Genomic DNA, 12,389 nt, shown 5'->3' with positions numbered 1-12,389 from the left:
ATGAGCATTAAGTACAAGTTACTAGGGATACGAGATGATTACAGTGTGGTTCTTTGAAGAGGAAAATATATAAACAAAATAATGACTGTGTGGAGAACATGACTGTCTTGGTTTAGGACAAGAGTGTGAGAATAGACTTCTCAATATCCTCTCACTCAATATTCACTCACTCTCCAAATGTCAGTTTGCCTCAGGATTTTCTCACCAGGCATTTCCCTTTCCAAACTGTGATAAAGCCTTGTGTGAGATTATTCTGTCCCATGGTCTTAATTGCTAACTTTAAGTGAGAATCCCGAATTTATACCTTCAGCCCAGACTCCTCTTTTCCCAGGCCCATGTATCCACCTCCACTAGCCATCTCCCAAGCGGGTATCCTAGAACCATATCATGTTCATCATGCAGAAAACAGAACTCATCATCTTCATTTTTTCTCTCTCAAATTTATGTCATCTATGATCTCAATAATTCATTCATTCTTATTTTTACATGTGAACTCTGACTTAAGTCAGGTCCAGGATAAGGTGTTAAGAATAAAAGTTTATCAAGACAGATTGCATTCATAGAAGCTTATAAATTTATTATATACATTTTCATGCACACAACTGAATTATCAATCACTATTAAGTGATTTAAATTATAGAGAGTGTTAATCAAGCCTTAACCAAGCCAAAAAATAAATTGTCCAGCAGGTTACTAAGCAGGCATATTTTGAGGACTAGCTTCCTTTGCAAGGTGAAGGAACAAGTCTTTAGTAAGCCACATTTAGTCTGAGACCTAGAGGATGAATAGCTTGGGGTGGAGGAGAGTGAGGTGAAGAGCATTGTAAGAGAAGGGAGGGCCTAAAAATATGAACAAAACGCTCAAGAAACTTGCACTCATAACACATTTGCAAAAATTCACCATGCTCTAATCCATTAAGAACATTGCAAAGAATCAGCATATTAGAGACCACGTTCTCTGACCTGAGTACATTTAAGTTGGAGAGTGATAGTGACAATGACAGTCATATTTATAATGATGAAAGATGAATCTGGAAACCTGGAAGCCTATGTCTTCTTTCTCTGGTGGTTCAACAAAAAGCTGACTTGCCTATCTGGGTTAACTCCATGCAAGAACAGGCTGTTTGCAGCCTCGAGAGCCATTGGCTTCACTTTCCCCTCAGGCTCACATTGAACAGAATGTTCCCATTGCTTTAGTTCCATGGATATCCCCAGCCAGTCCTTCAATCCTATACGTACATATGGGATTACAGAGTCAGGTTCCTCTCGTGGACTCGTTTCTATGTGGTACATAGTCAGTTTTCCCCCACCACCTGCTTACTTTCAGGCATACCTCTTCCCAACATGGTGGAGGAAGGCAACTAAGTCCTCTATTGTCTTCTGTACCTGTATGTTTTCCAGGAAACCTGATTTTACATGCATTCTGAATGGCTTTAATGATGTGTGTTTGTGCCCTCTTTGGTACATAATGATAGTAACAAAACTTTAAGCCTAAGGTCCTGTATGTAGTGTTTTTAATTTGGGAAAACTCTTAGCCATTATTCTTAAGTTGTTTTGTTTTGGTGTCATTTACTCTTTTCTTCTTTCTTGTGTTCTTAGTAACCAGCTGTTGACTGTGGCACTTCTCTCTTCCCTATACCTTAAATCTTCTCACATTCTTTCCAACCCTTTATTCTATCCTTGAAGGTTGAGCACTTACTAATGGCCTAAAATTATTTCCTTCTCATAAAAATTTGTAATATATTTATTTTGTTTGATTATGTACTACTAATAATTGCAGTAAAATTGAGAAGAGTATTTTAACTCCTATTGCTTCATGGGCATGGGAAAACTTTCAAAGATTATAGTAATTAATATGTGTAATCTTGTTTCAAGCTACTAAAGAACACTAACAAGACTTTCAAGAACAAAACTATACTGCATAAAAATAAAATTTATGAAGAAAATGAAAGAAAAATATGGGTTTAAAGAAAAGAAATTGTTGCAAAATTGACTGTTGAAAAGTGGATTTTAATAAAACATGCAAGGGGGTGCCTGGGTAGCTCAGTCAGTTAGGCATCTATCTGCCTTGGGCTCAGGTCATGGTCCCAGGGTTCTGCGATCTAGCCCCAGATTGGGCTCCCTGCTCAGGGGAGAGTCTGCTTCTCCCTCTGCCTCTCCCCCCACTCATGAACACTCTCTCTCAAATAAATAAAATCTTAAATAAATAAATAAAACATGCAAGACATCAAAGTGCTATAGTATTTAGATAATATTTGATACAGTTAAAAAAGGTGAAAGTTTTATTTATTTTTTATTTTTTTAATTTTTGAAATATTTTATTTATTTATTTGAGAGCGAGTGCAGGCACACATGCCCAAGCAAGGGGAGGGGCATAGAGAGAGAGACTCTCAAGCAGACTCCGTGGAGAGCGGGACTGCCATGGGCCTTGATCTCAAGACCCCGAGATCATGACCTGAACTGAAATCAGGACTAAGACACTTAACCAACTGAGCTATCCAGGCATCCCAAACAGTTTTATTTTATAAAAATTTTATATTTTATTTATTTGAGACAGAGAGAAACAGAGAGAGCATGATCACACGAGCCGGGGGGTGGTGCAGAGGGAGAAACAGGCTCTCTGCTGAGGAGGGAGCCCCACGTTTGGCTGGATCCCATGACTCTGGGATCATGACCTGAGCCGAAGGCAGATGCTTAACTGACTGAGCCACCCAGGCACCCCAACAATTTTATTTTTTTATTTTTATTTTTTTAATTTTTTATTGTTATGTTAATCACCATATATTACATTATTTGTTTTGGTGTAGTGTTCCATGATTCATTGTTTGTTCATAACACCCAGTGCTCCATGAAGAATGTGCCCTATTTAATACCCATCACCAGGCTAACTCATCCCCCTACCCTCCTCCCCTCTAGAACCCTCAGTTTGTTTTTCAGAGTCCATCATCTATCCTGGTTCGTCTCCCCCTCTGACTTACTCCCCTTCATTCTTCCTCTCCTGCTATCTTCTTCTTTTTTTTTTTCTTAAAATATGTTGCGTTATTTGTTTCAGAAGTACAGATCTGTGATTCAACAGTCTTGCACAATTCACAGCGCTCACCGTAGCACATACCCTCCCCAATGTCTATCACCCAGCCACTCCATCCCTCCCACCCACAACCGCTCCAGTAACCCTCAGTTTGTTTCCTGAGATGAAGAATTCCTCATATCAGTGAGGTCATATGATACATGTCTTAATCTGATTGACTTATTTCACTAAGCATAACACCCTCCAGTTCCATCCACGTCATTGCAAATGGCAAGATCTCATTCTTTTTGATGGCTGCTTAATATTCCATCGTGTATATATACCACTTCTTCTTTATCCATTCATCTGTCGATGGACATCTTGGCTCTTTCCACAGTTTGGCTATTGTGGACATTGCTCCTATAAACATTGGGGTGCACGTACCCCTTCGGGTCCCTACATTTGTATCTTTGGGGTAAATACCCAGTAGTGCAATTGCTGGATCAAATGGTAGCTCTAATTTCAACTGTTTGAGGAACCTCCATACTGTTTTCCAGAGTGGTTGCACCAGCTTGCATTCCCACCAGCAGTGTAGGAGGGTTCCCCTTTCTCCACATCCCCGCCAACATCTGTCATTCCCTGACTTGTTAATTTTAGCCATTCTGACTGGTGTGAGGTCGTATCTCATTGAGGTTTTGATTTGGATTTCCCTGATGCCGAGCGATGTTGAGCACTTTTTCATGTGCCTGTTGGCCATTTGGATGTCTTCTTTGGAAAAATGCCTGTTCATGTTTTCTGCCCATTTCTTGATTGGGTTATTTGTTCTTTGGGTGTTGAGTTTGATAAGTTCTTTAGAGATTTTGGATACTAGCCCTTTATCTGATCTGTCATTTGCAAATAGTTTCTCCCATTCTGTTGGTTGTCTTTTGGTTTTGTGGACTGTTTCTTTTGCTGTGCAAAAGATTTTATCTTGATGAAATCCCAATAGTTCATTTTTGCCCTGGCTCCCCGTGCGTTTGGTGATGTTTCTAGGAAGAAGTTGCGGCGGCTGAGGTCGAAGAGGTTGCTACCTGTGTTCTCCTTTAGGATTTGGATGGACTCCTGTCTCACGTTTAGGTCTTTCAACCATTTGGAGTCTATTTTTGTGTGTGCTGTAAGGAAATGGTCCAGTTTCATTCTTCTGCGTATGGCTGTCCAATTTTCCCAACACCATTTGTTGAAGAGACTATCTTTTTTCCGTTGGACATTCTTTCCTGCTTTGTCAAAAATAAGTTGACCATAGAGTTGAGGGTCCATTTCTGGGCTCTCGATTCTGTTCCATTGATCTATGTGTCTGTTTTTGTGCCAGTACCATACTGTCTTGATGATGACAGCTTTGTAATAGAGCTGGAAGTCCGGAATTGTGATGCCGCCAGCTTTGCTTTTCTTTTTCAATATTCCTCTGGCTATTGGGGGTCTCTTCTGTTTCCATAAAAATTTTAGGATTATTTGTTTCATTTCTTTTTTTTTTAAAGATTTTATTTATTTATTTGAGAGAGAGAGAATGAGAGATAGAAAGCACGAGAGGGAAGAGGGTCAGAGGGAGAAGCAGACTCCCTGCTGAGCAGGGAGCCTGATGTGGGACTCGATCCTGGGACTCCAGGATCATGACCTGAGATGAAGGCAGTCGTTTAACCAACTGAGCCACCCAGGTGCCCTATTTGTTCCATTTCTTTGAAAAAAGTGGATGGTATATTGATGGGGATTGCATTGAATGTGTAGATTGCTCTAGGTAGCATTGACATCTTCACAAGGTTGGTTCTCCCAATCCATGAGCATGGAATGTTTTTCCATTTCTTTGTGTCTTCTTCAATTTCTTTCATGAGTATTTTATAGTTTTCTGAGTACAGATTGTTTGCCTCTTTGGTTAAATTTATTCCTAGGTATCTTATGGTTTTGGGTGCAATTGTAAATCGGATCGACTCCTTGATTTGTCTCTCTTCTGTCTTGTTGTTGGTGTATAGGAATGCCACTGATTTCTGTGCATTGATTTTATATCCTGCTACTTGACTGAATTTCTGTATGAGTTCTAGCAGTTTTGGGGTGGAGTCTTTTGGGTTTTCCACATACAGTATCATATCATCTGCAAAGAGTGAGAGTTTGACTTCCTCTTTGCCGATTTTGATGCCTTTGATTTCTTTTGGTTGTCTGATTGCTGTGGCTAGGACTTCCAATACTATGTTGAATAGCAGTGGTGAGAGTAGACATCCCTGCCGCGTTCCTGACCTTAGGGGAAAAGCTATCAGCTTTTCCCCATTGAGAATGATATTCGCTGTAGGTTTTTCGTAGATGGCTTTTATGATATTGAGGTATGTAACCTCTATCCCTATACTCTGAAGAGTTTTGATCAAGAAAGGATGCTGTACTTTGTCAAATGCTTTTTCTGCATCTATTGAGAGGATCATATGTTTCTTGTTCTTTCTTTCGTGAATGTATTGTATCACGTTGATTGATTTGTGGATGTTGAACCAGCCTTGCAGCCCAGGGATAAATCCCACTTGGTCGTGGTGAATAATCCTTTTAATGTACTGTTGGATCCTATTGGCTAGTATTTTGGTGGGAATTTTTGCATCCATGTTCATCAAGGATATTGGTCTGTAATTCTCCTTTTTGATGGGGTCTTTGTCTGGTTTTGGGATCAAGGTAATGGTGGCCTAATAAAACGAGTTTGGAAGTTTTCCTTCCATTTCTATTTTTTGGAACAATTTCAGGAGAATAGGTATTAATTCTTCTTTAAATGTCTGATAGAATTCCCCTGGGAAGCCATCTGGCCCTGGGCTTTTGTTTCTTGGGAGATTTTAGATGACTGCTTCAATTTCCTTAGTGGTTATAGGTCTGTTCAGGTTTTCTATTTCTTCCTGGTTCAGTTTTGCTAGTTGATACATCTCTAGGAATGCACCCATTTCTTCCAGGTTATCTAATTTGCTGGCATAGAGTTGCTCATCATATGTTCTTATAATTGTTTGTATTTCTTTGGTGTTGGTTGTGATCTCTCCTCTTTCATTCATGATTTTGTGGATTTGGGTCATTTCTCTTTTCTTTTTGATCAGTCTGGCCAGGGGTTTATCAATCTTGTTAATTCTTTTGAGGAACCAGCTCCTAGTTTCTTTGATCTGTTTTACTGTTCTTTTGGTTTCTATTTCATTGATTTCTGCTCTGATCTTTATGATTTCTCTTCTCCTGCTGGGTTTAGGCTTTATTTGCTGTTCTTTCTCCAGCTCCTTTAGGTGTAGGGTTAGGCTGTGTATTTGAGACCTTTCTTGTTTCTTGAGAAAGGCTTCTATTGCTATATATTTTCCTCTCAGGATTGCCTTTGCTGTATCCCAAAGATTTTGAACAGTTGTGTTTTCATTTTCTTTGGTTTCCATGAATTTTTTTAATTCTTCTTTAATTTCCTGTTTGACCCATTCATTCTTTAGTAGGATGCTCTTTAGCCTCCATGTACTTGAGTTCTTTCCGACTTTCCTCTTGTGATTGAGTTCTAGTTTCAAAGCATTGTGGTCTGAAAATATGCAGGGAATGATCCCAATCTTTTGGTACCAGTGATGACCTGATTTGTGACCTAGGATATGATCAATTCTGGAGAATCTTCAATGGCCACTAGAGAAGAATGTGTATTCCGTTGCTTTGGGATGCAATGTTCTGAATATGTCTATGAAGTCCATTTGGTCCAGTGTGTCATTTAAAGTCTTTATTTCCTTGTTGATCTTTTGCTTAGATGATCTGTCCATTTCAGTCAGGGGGATGTTAAAGTCCCCCACTATTATTGTATTGTTGTCGATATGTTTCTTCACTTTTGTTATTAATTGCCTTATATAATTGGCTGCTCCCATGTTCGGGGCATAGATATTTACAATTGTTAGATCTTCTTGTTGGATAGACCCTTTAAGTAGGATATAGTGTCCTTCCTCATCTCTTATTACAGTCTTTGTTTTAGAATCTAGTTTGTCTGACATAAAGATTACCACCCCAGCTTTCTTTTGGTGTCCATTAGCATGGTAAATCGTTTTCCACCCCCTCACTTTCAATCTGGGGGTGTCTTTGGGTCTAAAATGAGTCTCTTGCAGACAGCATATCGATGGGTCTTGTTTTTTAATCCAATCTGATAGCCTCTGTCTTTTGATTGGGGCATTGAGCCCATTTACATTCAGGGTAACTATTGAAATGTAGGAATTTAGTGCCATTGTATTGCCTGTAAGGTGACTGTTACTGTATGTTGTCTGTGTTTCTTTCTGATCTTTGCTGCTTTTAGGCTCTCTCTTTGCTTAGAGGACCCCTTTCAATATTTCTTGGAGGGCTGGTTTCATGTTTGCAAATTCCTTTAGTTTTTGTTTGTTCTGGAAGCTTTTTATCTCTCCTTCTATTTTCAATGACAGCCTAGCTGGATATAGTATTCTTGGCTGCATATTTTTCTCGTTTAGTGCTCTGAGGTTATCATGCCAGTCCTTTCTGGCCTGCCAGGTCTCTGTGGATAGGTCTGTTGCCAATCTAATATTTTTACCATTGTAGGTTACATATCTCTTCTCCGAGCTGCTTTCAGGATTTTCTCTTTGTCTCTGAGACTCATAAGTTTTACTAGTAGATGTCGGGGTGTTGACGTATTATTATTGATTTTGAGAGGGGTTCTCTGTGCCTCCTGGATTTTGATGCCTGTTCCCTTCCTCACATTAGGGAAGTTCTCTGCTATTATTTGCTCCAGTATACCTTCTGCCCCTCTCTCTCTTTCTTCTTCTTCTGGGATCCCAATTATTCTAATGTTGTTTTGTCTTATCATATCACTTATCTCTCAAATTCTGCCCTCGTGATCCTGTAGTTGTTTCTCCCTCTTTTTTCAGCCTCTTTATTCTCCATCATTTGGTCTTCTATATCGCTGATTCTCTCTTCTGTCTCTTTTATCCTCGCAGTTAGTGCCCCCATTTTTGATTGCACCTCATCAATAACCTTTTTGATTTCAACTTGGTTAGATTTTAGTTCTTTTATTTCTCCAGAAAGGGTTTCTCTAATAACTTCCATGCTTTTTTCAAGCCCAGCTAGTATCTTTAAAGTCATGATTCTGAACTCTAGGTCCGACATCGTACTAATGTCCGTATTGAGTAGGTCCCTGGCTGACGGTACTACCTCTTGTTCTTTTTGCTTAGGTGATTTTTTTTGTCTTGTCATTTTGTCCAGAGAAGAATAGATGAATGAGAGAACAAAATGCTAATAGGTTTACAGTGTCCCCAGGAAATATACTGTATACAAATCAGAAAAGACCTGAAACCAGGGGAAAAGAAAGGGAAAGAAAAAAAAGAAAGAGAAAAAAAAAGAAAGAAAAAAGATAAAAACAAAAACAGAACAATACAAAAAAAGCAGAATGTGATCAAATATGATCAGGCTAGTGCATAGATCAGTGCCACACACTAGATTTTGGGCATATTTTGGTCTGTTAGAAAAAAGTGCCTCCTAAAATTTTAAAGGAAGAACGACATATATGTACAAAATAAGGGTTGATACAATGAAGGGATAGAAGATGACTGCAAAGATTAAAATTATAAAAGATTTTATAAAAGGACTTGATAAGATAAGAAGTTGTTTGAAAAAAGAAAGAAGATTTAAAAAAAAAAAGAAAAAAGGGAGAGAATGTGATCAGGCAGGAGACTAGAACAGAGCCATACACTACTGATTTAGGATATATTTTGATCTGTTAGAAGCAACTGTATCTCAAAATTTTAAAGAGAGAACAACTTATATATATATGCCAAAAGTAAGGGTAACTAATATGAAGGGATAAAATATGACTCTAAAAATGAAAAATAAAAAGTGTTTTTTTTTTTGTTTAAAAAGAGATTGATAAGATGTTGGTTGAAAAAGGGAAAAAGAAAAAAAAAAACAGTTAACAAAAATTAACTTTGATGAACTAATGAATCATGGTAAATAAAAGCCATGAATTCTATGTGCAGTGTTCCCCTAGCGCTGGAGTTCTCCCATTCTCCTTGATCGGTAAACTTGGTCTTGGCTTGCTGGCTGTTCGGGCTGATCTTCTGGGGGAGGGGCCTGTTGCCGTGGTTCCCAAATATCTTTGCTGGAGGCTGAATTGCCCCGCCATTTTCGGTCTGGGCTAAGCAAGCTGCTCGGGTTTGATCTCAGGAGCTTTTGTTCCCTGAAAGCTCTCCGTACAGCCTTGGAGGACCAGGGCAAAAATGGTGGCTTCCCAATCTCCACCTGGAGGACCTGAGAACTCGGGGCCCCGCTCCTCAGTGCGCCCCCAGAGAAAAGTAGTCACTCCCTTGTCCCTGGTCTCCGGCCGCACTCCGTGCTCACCCGGCCTGTGACCGAGCGTTGCTATCTCTAGCACCCGGCCCCGTGTGGAGTCTCCAAACCCAGCAGATCCCTGCGGTGCGCTCCCGCGCCGCTCCTCCCGGGGGAGGAAGGGGAGTCTCCCCGGATCTGCCGCCTGTTGGGTCCCTGCTGGAGGAGCAGTGGCCCGACTGGGCCGCAGATCACAGTTTATGGCCACCCCGAGCTGAAAGCCCGCACCTCGGCTCCGTCTCTGCAGCCGGCTTCCCCACTCCGATACCTGGGAGCTCTGGTGCACTCAGGCACCCCCGGTCTTTCTGTGACCCCGAGGGTCCTGAGACCACACTGTCCCGCGAGGTTTCCACCCCCCGCTTAGCCGCTGGAGCGACATCCCTCAGCGGAGCCGACTTCTAAACGGTCCGATTTTGTGCTCCGCGGCTCTAGCACTTGCCAGAAGCAGCCGGCGGAGGCCCCTCTCCCGCCGTCTATCCTCCCGAATATTGCCTCGGATTCACTTCTCCGCACGTCCTACCTTCCAGTAAGTGGTCGCTTCTCTGTTCAGAGAGTTGTTGCTACTCTCCTGTTCGATCTCCTGTTGAGTTCGTAGGTGTTCAGAATGGTTTGATCCCTATTCAGCTGAATTCCTGAGACCAGAGGAAATCCAGGTCTCCTACTCCTCCGCCATCTTGCTCCGCCCCCCCCAACGATTTTATTTTTTAAATGGGCATCTTTACATATGCTGGGAATTATATCCTTTGTAATTATTTAAATTTACGATAAATTCTTGATGTCAATTTAATGTGAAGTATAAAATTGCACATAGTTTTTCAAAAAGTTTAAGGGACTGCAGCAAGCAAAAATTCGATATTATAGTACTAGATTCCTAACCATTACAATAAAACAAAATATTTAAGGATTAGAAAGTAAGAAATATAAAAGTCATTTTTCATGGATGACATGACTGTATAAATAGAAAAAAAAATTGGATGGATTATGAGACTTAATAAGGAAAGTCTCTGTGCCCTCTTTGGCACATAGTGATAAGACACACTCTGTCCCTGCATGATTTCTTCCCGTCCATGACTTTAAAACCACCTAAAAGCCAGCTATAAAATATAGACACCTCTCTAGGTTCTAACTTCTCTCCTGATGTTCAGAGGTGAATATCCCACTGCATAGTTCTACTTCAAAACCTAGTACGTGTTTCAAACTTACTATGTTCAAAACAGACCCCTTGTTTTCCCTCAAGGGAAATAACTTTCCCCCAACACCCACCAAACCTTTCTCCTACCTCTTCCCAAATTTTATCAAACACTCAATCTTAATGACTTTGGTAGCACTCAGGCTTCCTTTTGCTCTCACCTATGAGGTTAAATTCATGTGCATCTTCTAGAAGCACAATGCACAAAATATATCTCAAATTTGTTTACTTCTGTACATATTAACTTCCACCTTGCAGGTCAAACTTCTCCTCTTTCATACTCTAGCTGGTCTCACCATTTCCATGTTTGTCCTCTGTAGTCCACACTACACAGAGTGTTCTTTTATTATTTTATTATTTTCTCCTCCTTTTAAGATCCTCAATAGCATTTATGCCAGTGAAATATAATTCAAATCAACTCTCATGCCTTACAAACCTTACATTACCTCACACATGCCTACTTCTCCAAGTTTACCACTGTCTTGCTCTCTTACTAAGTTCCAGTCCCACTTACTTCTTTCTTTTCTTGGAATTAGTTAAGATAATTGCCAACTTCAGGTCTTATGTCCATAACACTGTTCTGATAGATTTTGTATTGTTGGGTTATGTCTCAAATATCACCTTTACAAACAGATAAAAGTGCGATATGAAACTAATACAGACCAGTCATCAATCATCGTAATCATATATTTTATTCTCATTATCGCCCTTACCATAATCTGTAACTACCTTGATAATTTGTTTACTCCAGTTGTTCCCAAAAGGTAGTCCATGAGCCGATGATGAACCTATCAGTGGGTTTATGACATACAAGATATCTTTATAATAGTCGGATATTAATTGCAAATACAAATGAGTTGTATTTGCGCTGACTGTGCAAAAGCAATTGTAGGTAAACTATTGATGTCTTAGCATAAATTAAGGGAGTGACAACAAACTTTATCATTGAATTTTTCATTGTCACAAGCTTGCACTAAAAAAAATAAAGCCAGGTTCACATAGGAATGTCTCTTGATAAATGGAAAAAATATTAATTTTATTGTACTTTGACCCTGAGAAATGTACATTAAGCAGGTCTGAGGCTACTATGGTCTAATTGTTTCTGTGGTAACCTTACCCCCAAATTCATTCACAATGAAATGCTAACTCCCAAGGTGAAGGCCTTTGGAAGGTTATTAGGTCATTATGGTAAGGGCAAAACCCTCATGATTGGATTACTGCCCTTATGTAAAAGGCCTCAGAGAGCTAACTCATCCCTTCCATCATGTGAGTGTATAGCAAAAAAGTGCCATCTATGAATAAAGTAGTGGGCACTTATCACTGAACCTGCTGGTGCTTTGATTTTTTTCTGTTGTTTATAAGGCACCTGGTTTATGGTATTTTCATAGCAGTTTGAATGGACTAAGACAATAGCATACCAGAGTATGATGGAGTTCTTGAAGACTTATGAACTTGATTGAGTTTTGAACTGGACTAGACACCTTTTCATTTAGAACCATCTTTACTTGGAAAAAAATGGCTGAAGACTCAGTCCTTTCCTGAAAATGAAGCAAGTGAGCCTTTCACACAAATGACAGTATTTTGTGTCCAATAATAAAATTAAAACTTTGAAGTAATAAATATAACTTTGAAAAATTGCATTTGTTGCCATTGACAACTTCCCAATACTTAAAGTCTTTCCAGTGGTTCTTAAGGTGATATTAACAAATGTGATTTAAAAATATATAGATATTGTATAATGAAATATGTCAACATTTGGAAGATTCACATGAATAGTTTCTGAATGAGCAATCCATGATTTTACAGAATCATAAATAGGTAAAAAATCCAAACAGCAAGACAGATAAATACTTTAAATATGTGGAAA

This window comes from Eumetopias jubatus, unplaced genomic scaffold (genome assembly GCF_037043125.1).
Source record: "Eumetopias jubatus isolate StellerSeaLion01/CBP00866 unplaced genomic scaffold, mEumJub1_p1.0 scaffold_14, whole genome shotgun sequence".
Lineage (NCBI taxonomy): Eukaryota > Metazoa > Chordata > Mammalia > Carnivora > Otariidae > Eumetopias > Eumetopias jubatus.
Note: the sequence above shows the minus strand (reverse complement) of the source record.